The following is a 19,835-nucleotide window of genomic DNA, read 5'->3' as shown; positions in this document are numbered from 1 at the left end:
GGTCGGGGGTGAGAGCTTCAGCGTATATGTGTGCATGTGTGCGTACGTGTCTTTGAAGGGGGGCGTGAGGGGTTGGGGGAAACCATGCTGAGGTTACGGGATTAAGTCTGAATAATTGACGGGGGCATCGGGACGGTTGGAGGCAAGGGCTGTGGAGAAGGAGGCGGTGAGGGGGTTGGGCCGAGGGCCGAGGTTGGTTGTGGGGATCCAAGGTAGGAGGAGATCGTCACCGGGGGGGAAGACGGTGTGCGGCGAGGTTGAGAATGAAAGAAGGCCGAAAGGGGGTACCAGGGAGGTAAGGTGGTCCAGAGCGGGAAGGAAGGTGGGCGAGTCTGGGCCTTGGAGAGCAGGGCGAGGAATGCGCCTGGCCCTCGGAGGAGAGAAAGTTGGGTGGGTTGGTTGGGGATAAGGATGGAGGGGTGTCCCGAGGTTTTAAAGTAATGGCGGGAAGGTGGATGTGGGTTCTCTGCTGGTGGGAGTTGTGGGCACTAAATGGAGAAAAATGCCGCGAGAGTTCCAGGAGAAAAAGAAGAAGGGGAAAGAGAGACGATATGTGGTTAAGGAGTAAAGTCTTAATAATAAAAAATAAGAAAACTCGCTAATCCACGGGATCAAGATGGAGTTTTTTTTATAATGGTACTATTCTTTATTTCACACTTTGAAACTGGTTCACTGCGTACATTTACGGGAGTAGTTGACTCTTACTGAGCAAGGGAGAGAGATAAGCGAATAAATGCACGGTGAAACTGGAAAAAGAATGGATTGAGTTAGCGACTTATGTAGAGTTGAAATAGACCTTGAACTAAAGGAGTTCTGCGAGACCGCTTAAGAAGGCTTTCAGTTAAACGAGAGCAACCATTGTGGAGCCAGACGCATAAAAAATATACATAGTATTGCCATCCACATTTTAAAGTCATAATACAGTCTATTGTGACATTTTATCTTGCACTATGGTTTTACATTCCTATTGAATTAAATTTTCTCAAATTTTAAAACAGGCCCAAAAGTTTATCTCTTTAAGACAAGAGTTTACAGACCTCTGGAATAGCAAGTAATAACACATTGAATTTTATGTATTCCAGTAGCATATGAACTCGTATGTTTGATTGATATATGTCTTTTTCATCCCAAGTGAAAATGTATCCACACAGTTAACAGACTGTGAATATTATTTGTTTTACCCCTGAAATTGAAAATAGTATTGAGTACAGAGGTTACCTAAACACCTATATCATTGGGATTATGTAAACCAATTTAGACACCGTCGATGTAAGCAATATAAAGGTTAGATGAGACTTTAAAAGCTTTAAACTATACTTTGGGCAATATTTTTCAATTTGCACCAGCATAAGACAAGGATGCAAGAGTAGGACGTATAACCTTACATATTGACTTATTATACGAGGGTCATCCGGAAAGTAGTACCCGTTCGTGCCGCATGAAGTGCTGACGACGCGAGTAGCCGCTGGACGAGGTCAGATAGCTTCAGTGGCTTGTCTGCCTTCTCTGAGCCAAGTTGCGTGACGCTAGCATTGCCTGTGTTGTTTCTGTGATTGTTTACAATGTTTAAAAAAATTGAGAACGCCGCCAGTTGTGAAGTGAGGGCAGTGATTAAATTCCTCAATGCAAGAAACGTTCGCCCATGTGATATTCATCGCCAATTAAAGGAGGTGTATGGAGACAATGTAATGGACGAGTCGTCTGTTCGGCGGTGGTGTCGCAACTTCAACATGGGGAGGGGGAACACACACGACGATGAGCGTTCGGAGAGACCGTCCGTCATTACAGACCAACTGGTGAGCTCAGTTGACGAATTCGTGAGGAACGATCGGCGCGTCACAATTGATGACATCTGTGAGCATTTTCCCAATGTTTCTCGAACAATTGTTCATGAAATTGTTAAACACCATCTGCATTATGCAAAAATTTGTGCAAGATGGGTCCCTCGCGTATCTCAATGAGCTGGCGGCGAAGGACTATGCAGCAGGAATACAGAAACTTGTCACACGTTATGACAAATGCCTTAATTTGCTTGGAGATTATGTTGAGAAGTAGTTTAAAGTATCCTCTTTCAAATAAAATTTTTTATGTTTGTTAATATTTACTTTTGTCTTTTTATTTCACGAACGGGTACTACTTTCCGGATGACCCTCGTACATTCTACGGCTTTCCTGCAGGAGGTTTACATGACAGTTTTGCTTTCAATTATTTTTCACCAGAACATTGCATCTTTTTTCCAACAAATGATATATGGAATCACTTTTGTTGATGAGCGAATGTTTATTCTGCCCAATTCAATTTATAAAGTGGGTTCCTTCATCTCAATGGTGCGTTATTATAGATACTGAAGAATTTGATGGCATAATTAATAATTATTAGCGTGATTTTTGCCTCAGATTCCAAGAATTTTTTGTGTTTAGGCTAAAAGTTAGTATAAAACCTAGACTTGGGAGCTTCTCTGCCCTTACATTCGACGCAACTTATTTTTTAATATGAAAATAATTCTTTTTGAGGTTTGAGGTTTTTTGAGGTTTGGTGCCTTTCAAGTCCGTATGTTGAAAAATTAGACCTTACTATGATTTATTAGTTATCATATAATGTTTATATAAACATATATTAAGAATTTTATAAAATTAATAACATTTTATTTTAATTTGGACACATTTTTAGTTTTATTTTTTACCTAATCATATGGGATGCAGACAAATTTAGCCTGAACGAGGCTTCTGGAAATATTATAGTTTAAATGGATCCCATAAAGGTAGTTTGATTAGTAGTTCTGCTTGCTTGATGTTAGGAGGACAAAATATGGAATTTAAAGTATATTTCTAATTGTATCGTCAGCGATAGAGGCAACTAGGAGACTTAAGAGTAGATCTCAGGGATAGACACAGCTCCATAGACTGCCGGTACGTAAAACAATCATAGGGTTGTCATTCAGAGCAATTAATACCTCCGGGATTGGATCAAATGGAAATAATCACCTGTTTACATCTGGGGACTTAGAAATTTACTCGTCAAAAAATGATGAACAGGCCTAAAAATATTTGCGTTCTCATTAAATTAGGGACTCTGCATCAAAAGTATCAGTTTTCTTAAATTTTATTTAAAAATCGTAGAATTTTCATAAGCATAGTAATTATGTATCAAAGGAACTAACAATAATAAACTCATCTTTAATGACTCCACCTGTAGAAACTGTCAGTTTTTGGAGTTTTGAGAAACCATTTGACATACTATTCGTTCAGATAACTCAAAATTGAAAATACTTTAATGATATTTCATGAATGATAGAAAAATTACTCCTTGAGGTTTGTGCTGCTGCTGTACTACTTCGCTCATCCCGCATTTTTTTAATATCTTAACCATGTCCTTTAAATGAAGAACACAATGTATATGTAAAAGAACAGAGGAGAAACACTTCCTGTTCATCATTTAATGAATATAAACTTCCATTAAATTTAAGCCTGGAACAATTGAATATATCTTAACTATATCCTATTTGTAATGTAGGAATTAGTCTTATTATTCCATTTATAATCTTAAACGGGAAGAAATTTTTCGAGACGTAGATTTAGTTTTAAGATGTATTTAGTTCGGGCTATTGTAGTACACATTGTATTTTGTTGTCTACATCTACATCTACATAATACCCCGCAAGCCGCCGCAAGGGCGTGTGGCGGGGGGTGTTAGGTCACCAACCGTAAAAAAGAAAAATACCACATGCAAAAAAAACAACACGGAAAATTACACCCACAGCAGCGCACACACTCATGCAAAAATCCCTTCATCCAATACTCATGCAAACACATACACCGCAAAACAACTAAAAAACTGCACCCCATGATGCAGCACGAAAGACATTCTACAACACGGAAGCCAGGACACAACAAGCAAGAAATTGAAACATCACTACCACATGAAAATGCACCACGAAACACTCGACCCCCAAAGAGTCTCTAATTGGCAGGGAATGCGACCCAACGTTGCAGGTAGCAGGAATTTGCCCCCGCGGAGAGGGACGAGGGATTGAAAGGGAAACTTAAAAACAGATGAAACAGAACATGAATGAGGTCATTCGGAAAGAATGGGTTATTATAGCAAAACACATAAGGTTAGTGGAAGAGCATGCATTTAAATACAACTAATTATTTTTTAGACGCTGAGGGTGGCAAGTGGAATTTTTGCTTGTCTGATCATTATTCATAATAAACGTTCAAGGGATTCATGTAAAGCAGGAGGTTTGCTAGCCCTTAAGAGGTTTACACCGAATATTCCCAAGGAGCAGACATGAGGCGTGAGTTATAATTCACTTTCACAAGGCAGCGAGTTTTTATATCAAATTTGACGTAAGGCTTTGTTTCATTCCAGCGTATTATCGAAGGCTTTCATACCTATTCACTGCGGCTATGATAAGCTCTCAAATATTTGACAATGAGCCTTAGGCTGAACCACTTGCGTTTAAATATTTAGAATTCAGCAGCGTTCATGAATGGGATAAGAGAGCAATTGGCTGTTGTTAGAACGTGTGCCCATTTCCCTACGAGTATACCCATAAGATAAATCATATAGTTAACTCTGAATTCGAAATTATTTGGCCCATGTTCATGGGTAGACTTCGATCAAGGCAGGTTACGATTAAGTGCGGGCTTTGTTTTCGTGTTCTAAATAGGTTCATTAACTCGAACAGAAGGAGTAAGACAATGTTTGGCTTTGGTCCCGCAGGAGTGTACGTACCTTCCTTTGATGATGGGATAGGTATAATGTTAAAAATATATTTGGTTAGAAAGTGACTTAATGCTCAAGTAAACCTATATTTGAAAGATTTTAAGTTTAATAACACCATCGACTAATTGATAATAACAAGAGTGCACCATTATACTATAACTTGAAAAGCAGCCCAAAAATATGAACTCATTATCTCAGATTGCTACTTTTCTGCGTAAAATCAATTCTAGTGACTTGTGTGCCAACTTAAAATTTCTGTATGCAGAATAATTTTAGTAATAATAATAATTGGTGAATATTTTAATAAACCCGCAATGGATTGAAGAACCAACAGTTTTAAAAGTGTGGTTAAAGACAAGGATCTAATCGAATCAATTTAGCATTGACTCATCTCAAATTCCTTAAATTTTAATGTGAACGTATTGTGTTGGTCACAAGAGGAAAAGAACTTTACTGATAACAGTTATTATTTGTTAACAAGGAAGCGCCCGATTAGTGTCTACGAATTCCTATGCCATGGTGAAAACTATGGAGTAGTAACGGTGAAATGTTCATAAAGTGAAAGTAAAATTTTATTTAAAAAATGCAGAGTGTACTACGAGGGCTGTAAACTAGTGAATTAGGATTCATTATGAAGCGTAAATGAGTAAAAGCTGGGATGAAAATTTGCGGTGTAGTTTTCTGTCTGAATGTTATGCGCTAAGTAGCAACCAATTCCATACTCAATAGATAGAAAAGGAAGAACACGAAGTATATTAAGTAACCACAGGAGTTCAGAAACGTATAAAACGTCAAAAAAAGCGTAGGAATAGGGATACCAAAAACAAAATTACGTTTAGGGGCCTATGAAATATTTCTTTTGCAATAAGGGTAATTTCAAATAGGCATTCACCGGCTCCAACTCGAGTTTAAGATGGCCTTACTTTCCTACCTATGACATTGAAATGTTGCCAGCAGAAGAGTAGGTAATCACCCTACCCTCCCTAAAATTAAGTCCCAGGAGTTGAAGTGCGGCTGCTTCACTAAGCCACTGAGCGAAACCACCGTCGTGGGAATTCGCGTTCGATTTGAGAAACTCAGAATGGGGGACGGGTGAGGTGTTGGGTGGAAAAGAGTGGGGCGTTAAGGGGAAGGAGCGAGCGAGGGAATAGAAAAGTGTTCGGGAAGCCGAGCAGGCGGGAATATGAGAACAGTGTGGTGTGGGCTAGGCGCCGGGCGAGGGGGGGGAAGGAGTGAGGTCATGGGGTCGGGTTTTGCGGGCTATTTCGGGAAAGTGAGCGAGGTAGTAGTCAGTATAGGTAGGTAGGTCTGTGACGAGCCCAAGTGTTAAAGTAGCGGGTTATACAAGAGGTAAGGATGTTCGGGCGAAGGGAGGAGACGCGGTGGACTTGAGGGTGAGATGTTGGGGGGGAGGGGAGAAAGGGAAAGTTCTTGAGATTCACGAGTTACCAGGCAGCTCTCACGGGAGGGGGGATGAAAGTGCGCATTCGGCCAAACATGCTGGGAATGCTCCCGCTGCCAATGAATATTTGACTGCCGAAGGGTGCCCCGTGGAAGTGCTAAACTGGGGACGGCCGGGAATAGAGGTTTTTTTGCCTTCATCAACGAATACTCTTCCCATAAGAGCCCCATTAACGCTGGCCATTAACTTCAACTCTTGTAATTTATTCGCAGGAAGAACATGTGTTCACTACGTAAAATGGCTTTGTTTTATTTCCAATTTCCCCTTGATTCACATTATTTCGGAGGTATTAATTTTATAAGCGTCATTTTGCATGCACTTAGATATCGTTTATTTTAAATTGTGTAGATGGAGAAAAAATTGAATAAAACAACCGATACACATTGAGTTACCTCTGTTATACTATGAAAATAGTTAAAAATAAACAACCAGCTGGTCGTAACAAGCCTAATTTATTCTTTATAAACGACTAATGTTCTTATCTATTGAGCTATTACTTTATTACTAAAATTATCGCATTAAATACTTTATCGTTGAAATTACGAATATACTTTGATGCTCAGCACCTTTGCAAATTCTACACTATCTACGCTTTTTTATTATATATGAATCTTAAATATACTCAATATCTTTTTAAATTGTCCGAGAATGAATAAAAGAGATGACCTATTTTAATAAAAAATTAAGTCCCAAAAAATATAATTAGTATTTAATGTGTGTCCACTTGTAGGATAATATTATAAAATATATATATATATATACATATAAATATGTATACATATATATATGTGTGTATATACATATATATATATATATATATATATATATATATATATATACACATTCAAACACGAAATCCCGCCAAACGGCGAATAAATACTCATATATACAGAAACAGATATAAGGAAAAGGGATAGGAACACATATAAAGGACGAACACAATAGAGGTGGGGAAGGCGGAATCGAACGGATCACAAGAGTAAAAATATTTCCTCAACCGGGACTCGAACACCGGATCTTTCCACTTGCCGGGCGGATGCTCTTAACCACTTGAGCTATCGAGGATAGTCAATTTACCCTGAGATCCGTGGGTCTAATATGTCGCCAAGCGCCCCGATTCTTTCAGCCAAGAGATGGCGTCAGGGGGCCGTTTCACCCACCAAAGGAGAAATAGACAATACACAAGGAAAGGAAAGGACAGTGGGTTAGAATTCATACAACATCATACAGGAAAGGAACAGTGCGTTTCGTGGCACGCATAGCCAGAAGAAAGAGATGAGTCACATTGGCCAAATACACATCCAAACACGAAATCCCGCCAAACGGCGAATAAATACTCATATATACAGAAACAGATATAAGGAAAAGGGATAGGAACACATATAAAGGACGAACACAATAGAGGTGGGGAAGGCGGAATCGTGTTTGAATGTGTATTTGGCCAATGTGGCTCATCTCTTTCTTCTGGCTATGCGTGCCACGAAACGCACTGTTCCTTTCCTGTATGATGTTGTATGAATTCTAACCCACTGTCCTTTCCTTTCCTTGTGTATTGTCTATTTCTCCTTTGGTGGGTGAAACGGCCCCCTGACGCCATCTCTTGGCTGAAAGAATCGGGGCGCTTGGCGACATATTAGACCCACGGATCTCAGGGTAAATTGACTATCCTCGATAGCTCAAGTGGTTAAGAGCATCCGCCCGGCAAGTGGAAAGATCCGGTGTTCGAGTCCCGGTTGAGGAAATATTTTTACTCTTGTGATCCGTTCGATTCCGCCTTCCCCACCTCTATTGTGTTCGTCCTTTATATGTGTTCCTATCCCTTTTCCTTATATCTGTTTCTGTATATATGAGTATTTATTCGCCGTTTGGCGGGATTTCGTGTTTGAATGTGTATTTGGCCAATGTGGCTCATCTCTTTCTTCTGGCTATGCGTGCCACGAAACGCACTGTTCCTTTCCTGTATGATGTTGTATGAATTCTAACCCACTGTCCTTTCCTTTCCTTGTGTATTGTCTATTTCTCCTTTGGTGGGTGAAACGGCCCCCTGACGCCATCTCTTGGCTGAAAGAATCGGGGCGCTTGGCGACATATTAGACCCACGGATCTCAGGGTAAATTGACTATCCTCGATAGCTGCCTTGACAGCAGGACGTGCCTGTGTTCACCGAGTGTCTAAAATCGCCGGCGTCCGAGGCTTCGGTCGCCGGGGTTTGGAGAGCGGCACTGCCGGGCTCTCACGGAAATCGAGGTTCCGATCGTGTTTTGTTTCGAGCGGCGGTTGACCGCCTAGTTCATCAAGAAGCGTGCAGTTTGACTCTCGACTTCTTCCGCCGGGAAGGCCGTGCTTTTGTTTTGTTTAGTGGATCAAGACTGACCTTGACTCCTGGTGTAGAGCTTAGGCTCCTTTTGTTTGCTACCGCCGGGTGCGTGTGGCGGGGAGGGAGCGTTCGTGAGTGTTTTATTTCCCTTTAAAGTGCTCGTTTTTTTTGTTGCGCTTTCCTTCTTCATGCTAGTGTGCTGAATTTGATTTCTTCAAATGGCTGTGCGCCGTTTAAACACGCTCGCCTTGCAAGTTGACGAGAAGGCGAAGCCCCCTACCCCGTTGGAGGTCCACCTCTTCACGTTAGAGTCGCTGGGCCTCACACCCGAAGAGATAGTGGCGATCCAATTTGGATACAATCGCCATTTGATATTCCTGAAGTTGGCAACCGAAGGTACAATGACAAGGATTTTAGACAATACTCCGCGGAAACTACCGTTTCCGTCTTTAAGTGACCAGAGGACGACAATAACAATTGACGAGACTTCCGGCAGCCCGTGTAATGTCAGGGTTCTTTGTCTCCCCGTGGAGACCCCATTGGAAGACATAACAGGCGAGCTCCAACGCTTTGGTAAAATCCATCGCTCGTGGGAGAACAGGTGGGAGGGAGACAAGATGGCGCGGGTGCTTACTGGCACCAGGGTTGTGCGGATGACGGTCGAGAGAAATATCCCATCGTACCTCCACATCGGCGGCAACCGGGCCATCATCATCTATGAGGGTCAGCGCCGCACTTGCGCCCGCTGTAACCAAGAAGGCCACGAGCGCAAGACCTGCCCTCGGAACCAGGGAGGTAAGAGCTATGTGGAGGCAATGACGATGCCCTCCAACCCTAACGCCGCCGTGGAGATGGACGAGCCCGAAGTGGCTGTGGAGGAGAGAGCGCGGTCGCTTCTACTCATCGAGGGTGCGGCCCCGGCTACTCCCGTCGGTCCCCCGCATCTCCCTTCAATTGGAGGGAAATGTCAGCGGGAGCGAAAATCGTCAACGGAGGAAAGGGAACCGAAAAAGAAGAGGACAGACAAACCCAAGCTCCTGGTCTCGAATACCGATCTACAAATGGCTCACGTACCTACCACCTCGCCTAATATCACACGACCTCCAGCCCCCGTCTCCGTGAGCTCGTCAAATGAGGAGGGATGGTCTTTCGCCCCCCCTCCCCCCGCTCACGCCATCGACGCCCTCGCTACGCAATCCTTGCGTCACGGGTTTCAAACACCCCGAGAACCTCTGGTGACAGGTGAGGAGGATGCATCTGATTGCGATGTTTTCCCGTCCCCAACAGCTCATCCCTCGACCCCTTTATCATTGACTGTAAAGGAAGCGTCACCGACCCCGGAAGTCGACCCGTATACAAGGTTGCCAAAGTCAAAAATCCCACATACCCCATCTTCTTTCCCCATTAAGGACAGCCAAGGTGTCGACGATCTTACCAGCGCTTCTCAAGATACGGTCCACAAGCAACTATCGCCCCTGATTTTTCCCGACCACAACCCTTCCGCAGATGAGCCCCAGCCCGCCACTCCGACCCTCCCCGAGGGTACCTCCTGCCCCTTGGCGGCCCCCAGCGGTGCTCCTTCGAAGAAGGCCCCCTGTGGAACGCTGCCGAGTTACCCGGTCTTCGTGGAGACCACGGCTGGCTCTTCCTCTTCGGACGAGGCCGGGGGGGAGGGATGTGGCGAAATGCCGCGTCCTCGCTCGTCGACCCGTTGGACGAGGCGTCCCGGGAAACGGCGAAGCACTCGTCGCCCGGGGCCGAGTCGCGACCGGAGCGACGCTAGCCACGATCAGAACTCTGGGAAGTGATGTCCGGCAGCCACCCGGTGCCGGACACATTTCGTCCATCGTTGAAGTGTTTTTTTTTTTTTTTTTTTTTTCTGAATGACTGATTGAATCGATAATTTCAACCCTGCCATTGATAATTTCTTACAATACATAATTTTCCATTGCTAGCTAAAATCTCCCTCCTAATATCTGTGGACCTTGTCTTCCTTTCTTTTTTCTTTCTAAATGTTAATGGTCAAGAGTATGCGTCTGTATGCATATGCTTAGGTATGTGCGTGTGGATGTGCATGTGTGCGTATGTATGTACAAGTGGATATGTGTGTGGGGTATTTGTATCATGTATGTATCCATGTATACACGTATACTAAAGAAAAACATGATGTACCCATAATCTGTGACCTGATATTATGCATAATGCTAACAAACTCTGTAATATTCTAAACCGAATAAAATAATTTATATCATAGCTCAAGTGGTTAAGAGCATCCGCCCGGCAAGTGGAAAGATCCGGTGTTCGAGTCCCGGTTGAGGAAATATTTTTACTCTTGTGATCCGTTCGATTCCGCCTTCCCCACCTCTATTGTGATCGTCCTTTATATGTGTTCCTATCCCTTTTCCTTATATCTGTTTCTGTATATATGAGTATATATATAAATATATATATATATATAAATATATATATATATATATATATATATATATATATATATATATTTACATATATATAAATGTGTATACATATATATGTGTGTATATATATATATATATATATATATATATATATATATATATATATATATATATATATATATATATATATATATACACACATATATATGTATACATATTTATATATATGTAAATATATATATATATATATTATTATTATTATAAATACACATGTGCTAATAGACACTGTCAGGTGGCACACAAGTCCCAAACAATTGCAAAATATAATACATAAAACCAGACAAACACAGATCTCTTTAACAAAACAAGTGAATCCCCATCCCATTTACAACCATTAACCAGCAAGAAAAAAAAAGAGACATAAAAAAAAATTAAGCTATAACATATAATACCATACACCACACATAAATCAAATTTTTACATATATACCTTACATCTATTCTTAAATGTATACACTCTGTTAGGAAAGGGCTCGAATATTTTTGCAGGTAAGGTGTTCCACTCCACAATTGTTCTATTTAGAAATGAAAATTTTTTTTTATTTGTCCTCTGTGCCCGGCATTTTATCTTAAATTTGTGATCATTTCTGCCTATAAAATTTGGGACCATTTCTGCCTATAAATATATATATTTACATATATATAAACATGTATACATATATATATGTGTGTATATACATATATATATATATATATATATATATATATATATATATATATATATATACACATTCAAACACGAAATCCCGCCAAACGGCGAATAAATACTCATATATACAGAAACAGATATAAGGAAAAGGGATAGGAACACATATAAAGGACGAACACAATAGAGGTGGGGAAGGCGGAATCGAACGGATCACAAGAGTAAAAAAAATATTTCCTCAACCGGGACTCGAACACCTATATATATATATATATATATATATATATATATATATATATATATTTATATCAAAATTGTGTTATTTTACTTTTGTCTGCGCTGTCACACTCCCTTTTAATTATCGCTGCATTAATCAGTTAACTTTTCAACGAAATGTAAATCACGAGGTGGTATTCAAAGCCATAGCCTGATATTTTCCTAGCTCCTTGTAAGCTCGATTAAAAAATACATCATCCAGTGAAAATTCTAATAAAATAGCTTTTTATTAAAGCGTGCATAAATGAGGGAAAAGGACGCCGCAAATATGACGCAGTGAATGATCCAAGAAGTGTATGTAAGAAGCCTAAGTTGTCAACCTTTTAGCGGTTGTAATGGAGGTGTAAAATTTTTTCTAACCTCATTTGAACCTGTTGTTTAAGATTTCATGAACATTAGGAGTTTTGGTCTTTTTTCAGTGCCTACATATTTTTGAAAGAGAGAGTTCTTCTGTCAAAAGCAGGAAAGGTGTTCTGAAATTACTTTTTTCATAACTTTTGTTATAATCTTTATTTATTTAGAGAGTTTTATGACGAAATGCTGCTTGCAAATAATGAAATTTATACGTTGAAGTAGCAGCCATAACACTCGCTTACATACATGCTAAATGTGTTTAAGCAAATCCAAAAAGAAATTGGTACAATCGATGAAACTTATGGTGGCCTGTTTGAGCAAAGTTTCGTGGACTGGATTGGACTGTATACAGACGCCTCTCAACGGGTTTGATATCCAGCGCGGTGCGGTATTCTGCGGTGTTCAGTTTTTATGCGCGAAATTCTGCCCAGCGAGCGGGATTCTTATTTAGTGATCGCGGCCTGGACTTTCTCGGATTATCCCAAGAAAGCTTTCTTTTTCTTGTGCATTTGCTCTTCCGCACGGCAAATGCGTATTGCATCATGAAATTGAATAGCAAGTGGTGGCGCTTGGTTCCCTAGTCTTCCCTAGTACATTGCTGTAGAGCTTGGGTGGGCTATATTTTCCTTTTTGTTGCTGACCATTTTTTAAATCAGCATTGTAAATGGGGAGGTTACAGTTCTACAGTTAGATCCATTCCGTATGAAAAGGTTGACGACCCCTGCCTTAGAGTCATTAAAGGCATCGCGTAATAAGAGGGCCATTCAAAGTATGTGAAATTGCGGTCATGGCTTTCCCAGGTTGTTTTTACATTTGGCTTTTTTTCCATGGATCATTTTCAAATGTGATCGACTACGATATTTGAATAATATTCAAGATCTGTTGCATAATCCCTGAAGATACGAGAGACTGTTTGAATTTTCATCTGGACCGATTTCCTTTTAAAACTAGGCAAATTATTTTTTATAATATGGTTTTTGCTTTACCTTGGGCAAATGTAATATAGAAGTTATTTTGAAGATTTCAATTTAACGTACAAAAATTGAAATGAGTAAGTTTGTTTGGTATCTTCCGCATCTCGTATGGGGTGGTAATGAATATAATGCTGTTTTGTAAGTATATAATGCTTGGCACAGATGATGAAAGTGAAGCTGAAACAGGACGAAGATTGATGAGATCACAATGCATTAGCATAAAACGGTGCAGAAATAGCACAGTGTCTTATTACAATACAAGTTATACGGGATCAAATCCTTTCAAAATATCCATAAAATACTTTAAAATTAAAATTTGTTTAAAATTTAAAGAATAACCATTTTTTGGTATTGTCAAAACCGAGGAATATCATAAATTTTCTTCAAGAAAATCTTTGTGATTTTTCATGCATAAATGCAGTCGTGAAAAATAAAAAATAACTGAATTCATTAGGTTTGATCGAATGCATGTAACCATTTTAGTATCTCCTTCCTTAAGTACGTTTGTGGTTAATTATTTCTTGCAATATCAATTTTTTATTATTTTATCGCTTTTTTGCATTTCCAGTAAACAGGTATTTAATTATGTATACCTGTACTCTAAGATATTTGAGAGTACGAAGTCATGAATACTAATATTATTTGTTTCTCGGAGCCATGAATAACGTTGGAGGAATGTCTCGCTCTCTTTTCAAGATAAAGTTTTACAGTTCATTTTTATTACTCGCACAATATTATTCCGGTGTAGTGGAGAGATGTGTAGACCAAGCGCTTAGTTTCAATTGAAAGAGTCCCAGATTAAAACCCTGATTATACCTTTGAATAGGTATTCAAAGGTATTAAACATTTTGTGTGTACCAGTAATTTATTAGAAAACCCCAAGAGGTCCAGCGAAAGAATATGGCGCTCTGATAACAATTACCACGATTGAATTTCATACGCCATATGGGTTTGTTGAGCGGTAGCTTTAGTTTTAATCTCTTTTGAGTCAATAACGGCAACCAATCATTAATCATACTATAATGAACACAAAGGAATTCGTTGCGAGATCTAATGCGACCACATGAAATAAGTTATCCCCTTTACAGTGAACTTATGATGGAAATAATTCATAGTTGTTCATAATACCCAAAGATTAGAGAATAACAAAAAATGTATAAATTTATAGGTTAATAATGAATTAGACAATGGGAAAGACAGTTTCAGTTTGTCAACTGTAATTAATACATTTATCAAAGTATGTTTGTGTCAATTAATGTTTAATATTCCTTAAATGTCGGGGGTAATTTTAATAGTTACGATAAATGATATCACGATTGTTCCTCTTCCAACTCTTGATTTCTCATCATTAATACGATTTGTACTCTCAATGTTTTCCTAGGCAGTCCAAGTTTTAGTTTTCTTCCTAGTGGTGACAATTCTACCGGACCTCGTGACCATTCCATTGAACATGGCTATGCCATTGGGAAACTTTTTTTAGGATTCTTTGTGCCACTGAATCTTTCACTGTAATTACTACTTCCAGGATACCATGAATACCTCTCTTATTATCAGCTGGAACATCTTCATTGGGGCTTTATGTTCCTTTTACTTCCAATTTCGTTCCATGTACGGGCATTGCTATTTTTATCTTCCTAAACTCAACTTCTTTCCTGTAAGTCTATTCTTGTCATTCCCTTTAAATTCTCTGCTCCATTAATTTTGGTCCTTTTATGCTGCCAAAGTCGCTGCTTTTTAATCCGCGCGAATTTCTTGTTCATAGGAAACTATAAAACATTATTTTAACCGAGGCAGTGTGCAGGCCCTCCGTCAAATTGCCATCCTGGGGGCCAAGGAAGTTGAATACAATTAAATGACATAGTATTCAAGATACATTTTTAAATTAATTAGCATTTTGAGCCTACAAGGTTCGAACCACTTGGGTTCAATAGATGGTACTGTGGTTGATCGAGTCTAATGACAACAGCATTAAATTCTGAATAATGCCTCAGAATGTGGCATTCGGGAGTTACATAGTATCACAAAAATGGAAGATTAATAAAAAAGGATGAAATAAACTGTTAACGTTAATGTATGAATGAACATTTGATGTTATTTTTTGATGTACCATAATTTTGATAAGCAGGCGAATTGAGTCACATATTTTTGCAATTCCACCCTATTTCAATTGTAGAGCATTCCCCATGCCCGAAAACCTTGAAGTAGTGGCAGGGCTTGTGCGTTCTGGTGGCCCTTAGAGATATACTGGCGGGAGTGATAATAGAGATAGGTAATTGCTCCTGGTAGGGTAACCAATACCAGATAGGTCGAAGGGTACAGCCTGATGGAAAGTAGTCCAGAGAGCATATACTCCTGACTGAGGCGGCTGCAAAGAAGTCTGATTCCATTGGGGGTGGGTATTTGAGTAATGGATCCACTTTTAAACACTATTGGGGAAGGTAATGAGGAAGCTACAAAATTTTAATATCGCAAGACCATTAGGATATATACCACAATGAGTCCTGGAAACACGGCAGAAGGATAGGCTAGGCTTCCGCGGTCGCCATTTTACGACATCCTTACAACGCGAAATCAACAGAAGTTGCAAAAAAGATGTGCGAATCAATAAAAAGAGGTACTTGAAGTGATGGGGCGATGTTGAGGAAAGTGAAATCAGAAAATAGGAAATGAGAGATTTAATGAGGTAATGGAAATGGAGAGAGGGCTGTGCAGGGTGAGATGGAAGGATAACAGGGACTACCGAAGCGATAGTTTTAGAGCAATATGCAATAGGGAGAAAGAGAACCAGCCAGAGGTGGCAATAAATTTGAAAAAAAAGATAGGAAGAAGCCTAGTCAAAATAGAGGAAGTGGCTGATAAATGTTTTTATTATAAGTAAAAGCTAAACCAACGAACTTGATATTTGGTCTGTTCTACATACCACCAAGGAGGCATAGGGAGGAATAAGGGGACAAAGTATACGATCAATTAAGGAAACAATTGCAGATTTTTTTTAGGGGAAAGTTTTGATATAAATGGGAACATGGGATGGTTGGAACGTTACAGTAGCTGAAGAAAGAGATGGTAGGGAGGTATAGGATCACGGTTTAGAAACAAGACCAGACTGATTCGTACAGCATATGAGGGAGAAATATGGTATGATGATTTCACTAGATTAGTGTTAGTTCCTATCCCAAAAAAAAATAAAAACCAGCCGTAAGTGAAAATTATAGGGTAAAAATTTGGATTTCATTTACAGATAATTGGGTACATAGCATCATTATAAGGGGACGGGGATAAGGTAAATTATTACTTGAAGGCGCTTGGTTTCAGATAGGGGAGAGGCTTTCGTAATGTATTAGCAGTATTAAGTTCACTAATACAGAAGAACATAGAATTAAAAGAGGATATATGTAAATGTAGATAGGTGGATTTCGAGAAAGTTTCATAAAATAAATTCGGTAGGATCAATGAAAATATTGCCAAAATTGGAGTTAATTGGAGGGATGGGAGTCTTATCATTATCAATTGAATTTTTCCTGAACTTTATGGGGTAAAAAAATCTCGCTGATTAAAAATATAACTCTAAGTTTCCCTTTAGCTTAATATCAGATACTTCCATTTTCAATTTAACAAGGATAGGAGATATCTCGGAACAGTGAATTATCAGTCTCTATTCATGATTTTACACAATGCAAAATATAACTGAACAAAATGTAATTTCTTCCCTCTATACTCATGAATATTTAAATTTTTAGCGAAATAAATGCTATAGAAAATTTAATGAATATCCCAGATCGATTTTATTCTCAATTGCTATTGAATATTAACAGTACATACTTTTTTACTCATTCATTTGTAGTGTACGGGGAATTTCGCTAGATGTAAACACTGTCTATGTCTGCATCATAAATAATATAGATTTAAATTATCGATTTGGGTTTTCCCTGTACGTCCAAAGAAAACCCTGTCAGAATATTTTATTTTTTCTATTCTTTAGCATTACACAATTTACGTATAGAAGGCACCATGATGTAGTAAAAAGACCCTTTTGCGTGGAAATCTTTGTATCTTACTAGTTGATAAGATTTCAATCAAATTTTTCAATGATTTCAACGATTCAAATTTTCGAATGAATTTTGAGGCTACTGCTGTCGGGTTATCGATTATCTATGAGTGGGTTTTGGCAGAGGATTACGCCGATGAAGAAGCCTGAAATTTCAATGACTCTTCCTAACAACATGACCTCCTCATTTATTAGTGTATACAGGTACTAATAAATAAAATCGATTCATGATAGTTTTTCCATAGAAAATAAGACGGTCATCCTTCTTGACAATATGGTCATCCTTAATGACAATAGTACATATTATAATCCTTTTTTATACGGTACGATAAAAGAGTAGCATTTATTTTTTATCATCCTTAGGCTCTGGAATCATTCCTTGTTCGATCAAATTTATTTCTATCCTTTGATACTGAAGCTCAGATAGTTCTAACCAATCTTTTACTTAGATCACATTTTGGTTTAGAGGCCCTTTCAAAATGGCTTAATCAAAAGGGGAAGGTAAACCTCTTCATGAAAATGAAACTAGCCGAAGTGCGAGGGCTGAAAAGTTTAAAAATTGAAAAAAAGGGACACTGCTTGTATTAGGTGGATTCAAAATTTGTTTTAAAAGTTTTAAGGTGAAAAAAGGTAAACTGAGAATAAGTAGTCCAAGTATAGCATTGGCCTTTCTATTCAATGTTTACTGTAAATTTGCTTCGCCAAGTGTTAAGGAATGTATGAAAGTAACTTCTTCTGAGAAGAAACTGACATGGGGCCTATCTATTACTTTTTAATTTTGACGCACACCAAACCCAAGCGCACACGTTACTTAATCAAGGTTTTCAACTCGATTCTCGCTTTTTAAGAACGAATTTACTCTAAATGTATGTACTATTTAGAATGATTAAACTGAAAAATGATATTTATTATTTATTACTATTTGTTCGCATTTTTATAATAACTTTCCCTGTCTAAATTATGATAATGCTTGATATTTTTATATTTTATAGTTGTTGTGCATGCGTAACATGCGGAAAATACCCTTCAACCCACCTTATCCAACCGTGGTTTTTTTTAATGAATGTAAGCAATAATATAAGTTTTAGTTAGATATTTTAACTACTGCATGGTTGCTTTGCATTTTATCCCTTCTCTGTTTTAAATTAAAATCAGTTATCAATAGGTAATTGTACTAAATGGTCATATGTTAGGATCCGTGCAGAACGCCTAATCTCTTATGAATTATTTGGTAACGTAAGATATTTTTAGAATCATGACTCCTAATTACAAGTATTTAAATATTTAAATCGGTATCAATATTTGTCATAACGTCACCTAAACAATAATTAAAAATATTTTTTTTAGTTTATATCTTATTTTTAAGAAAATGAAAGAATTTTTCTCAGAAATATCAAGATAATTTTATTTTTTGGTGCAGTATAGAAAAAATTGCATTAATTCTGAATTTCATTCGGACACCAAGAAGCGCAAAATGGTATGAGTATTTTTATAAAGGATAGATAGTTGTATAATATTGTTAGTTTAAATGATGTGAACCACTCTATTTTCCGTTTTAACATAGTAACACCATGATATCCGTATAATTGGTAGCTACCTGGGACTACTATAAATTCTCAATGAACTGTCAAAAAAACGCTTAGGAATTCCGTAAATACTTACGACCGGCTTCAGACATTAGCCTGATAATTATTTACTGCCATGTTCAGGCAAGGATTGATTAAAACTGTTATCGAGTGATGAATTTTTTGTGTATCAATTTGTCGTATTATTCATAGCCTACAAATATTTTTTATTCCCAGTTGTGTCATTAAAAGAGAAATTCCTGATTCATTGTTTTTAACTAATTCATTTTTATTGTTGTTCATTCATAATTAATATTTTAAAATTACACTTATGCCTTTTTTTACAATTATAAAATTCTATATGGATGTTTTGATCAGTCAAATTAAACTTAATAGTTAAGTAGTCGATTTTAGGTTAGCATCTTGCTGGTACTAAAATAAAAAATGCCAGATTTTTTTTAAATCTCAGAAACTTTGACGTCCAATCAGCCAATATTTCACGATATTTAGCGTCGAGCCATTCCAAATGTCTTATGATTGTCAAACGTATGTATGGAATCAACTCGGAAGGCGTACAGAACCAACCCCTTGCAAGCGTGCGTGCAAGTCTTTCAATTGATCGTACCGAAAATGCAAACAGCGAAACGCCTCCAGGCCATATACATTTCGGTAAAGAGACAAGCGAGAGTTGGTTCGCAATACCACCCCACGCCTCCTCTTTCCTACTCGTCTCTCTTACCCCCGACACTCCTCTCCTTTACATAAACCCTGAAAACCCTCCTACGGCCACCCCTCGAAGGAGGCATTTTACGGGGGTCTAAGTCATCGACGGCGCCTGGAGATGAGAATGAGTCGGGGGCCTAAGAAGGGGTTCGACGAAGGGGGCCCGGGGAATGGGTTACCGTAGAACACGGCTAAGGGCGGCGGGTGCAGGGGAGAAGCGGAGGGGCAGGGATCCGAGTGAGCGGAGGAGGGGGCAGGGGTTGGAACCC

Source organism: Hetaerina americana, unplaced genomic scaffold (genome assembly GCF_022747635.1).
Source record: "Hetaerina americana unplaced genomic scaffold, ioHetAmer1.1.p SCAF_2, whole genome shotgun sequence".
In the NCBI taxonomy this organism is placed as follows: domain Eukaryota; kingdom Metazoa; phylum Arthropoda; class Insecta; order Odonata; family Calopterygidae; genus Hetaerina; species Hetaerina americana.
This window is presented reverse-complemented; position numbering follows the sequence as displayed.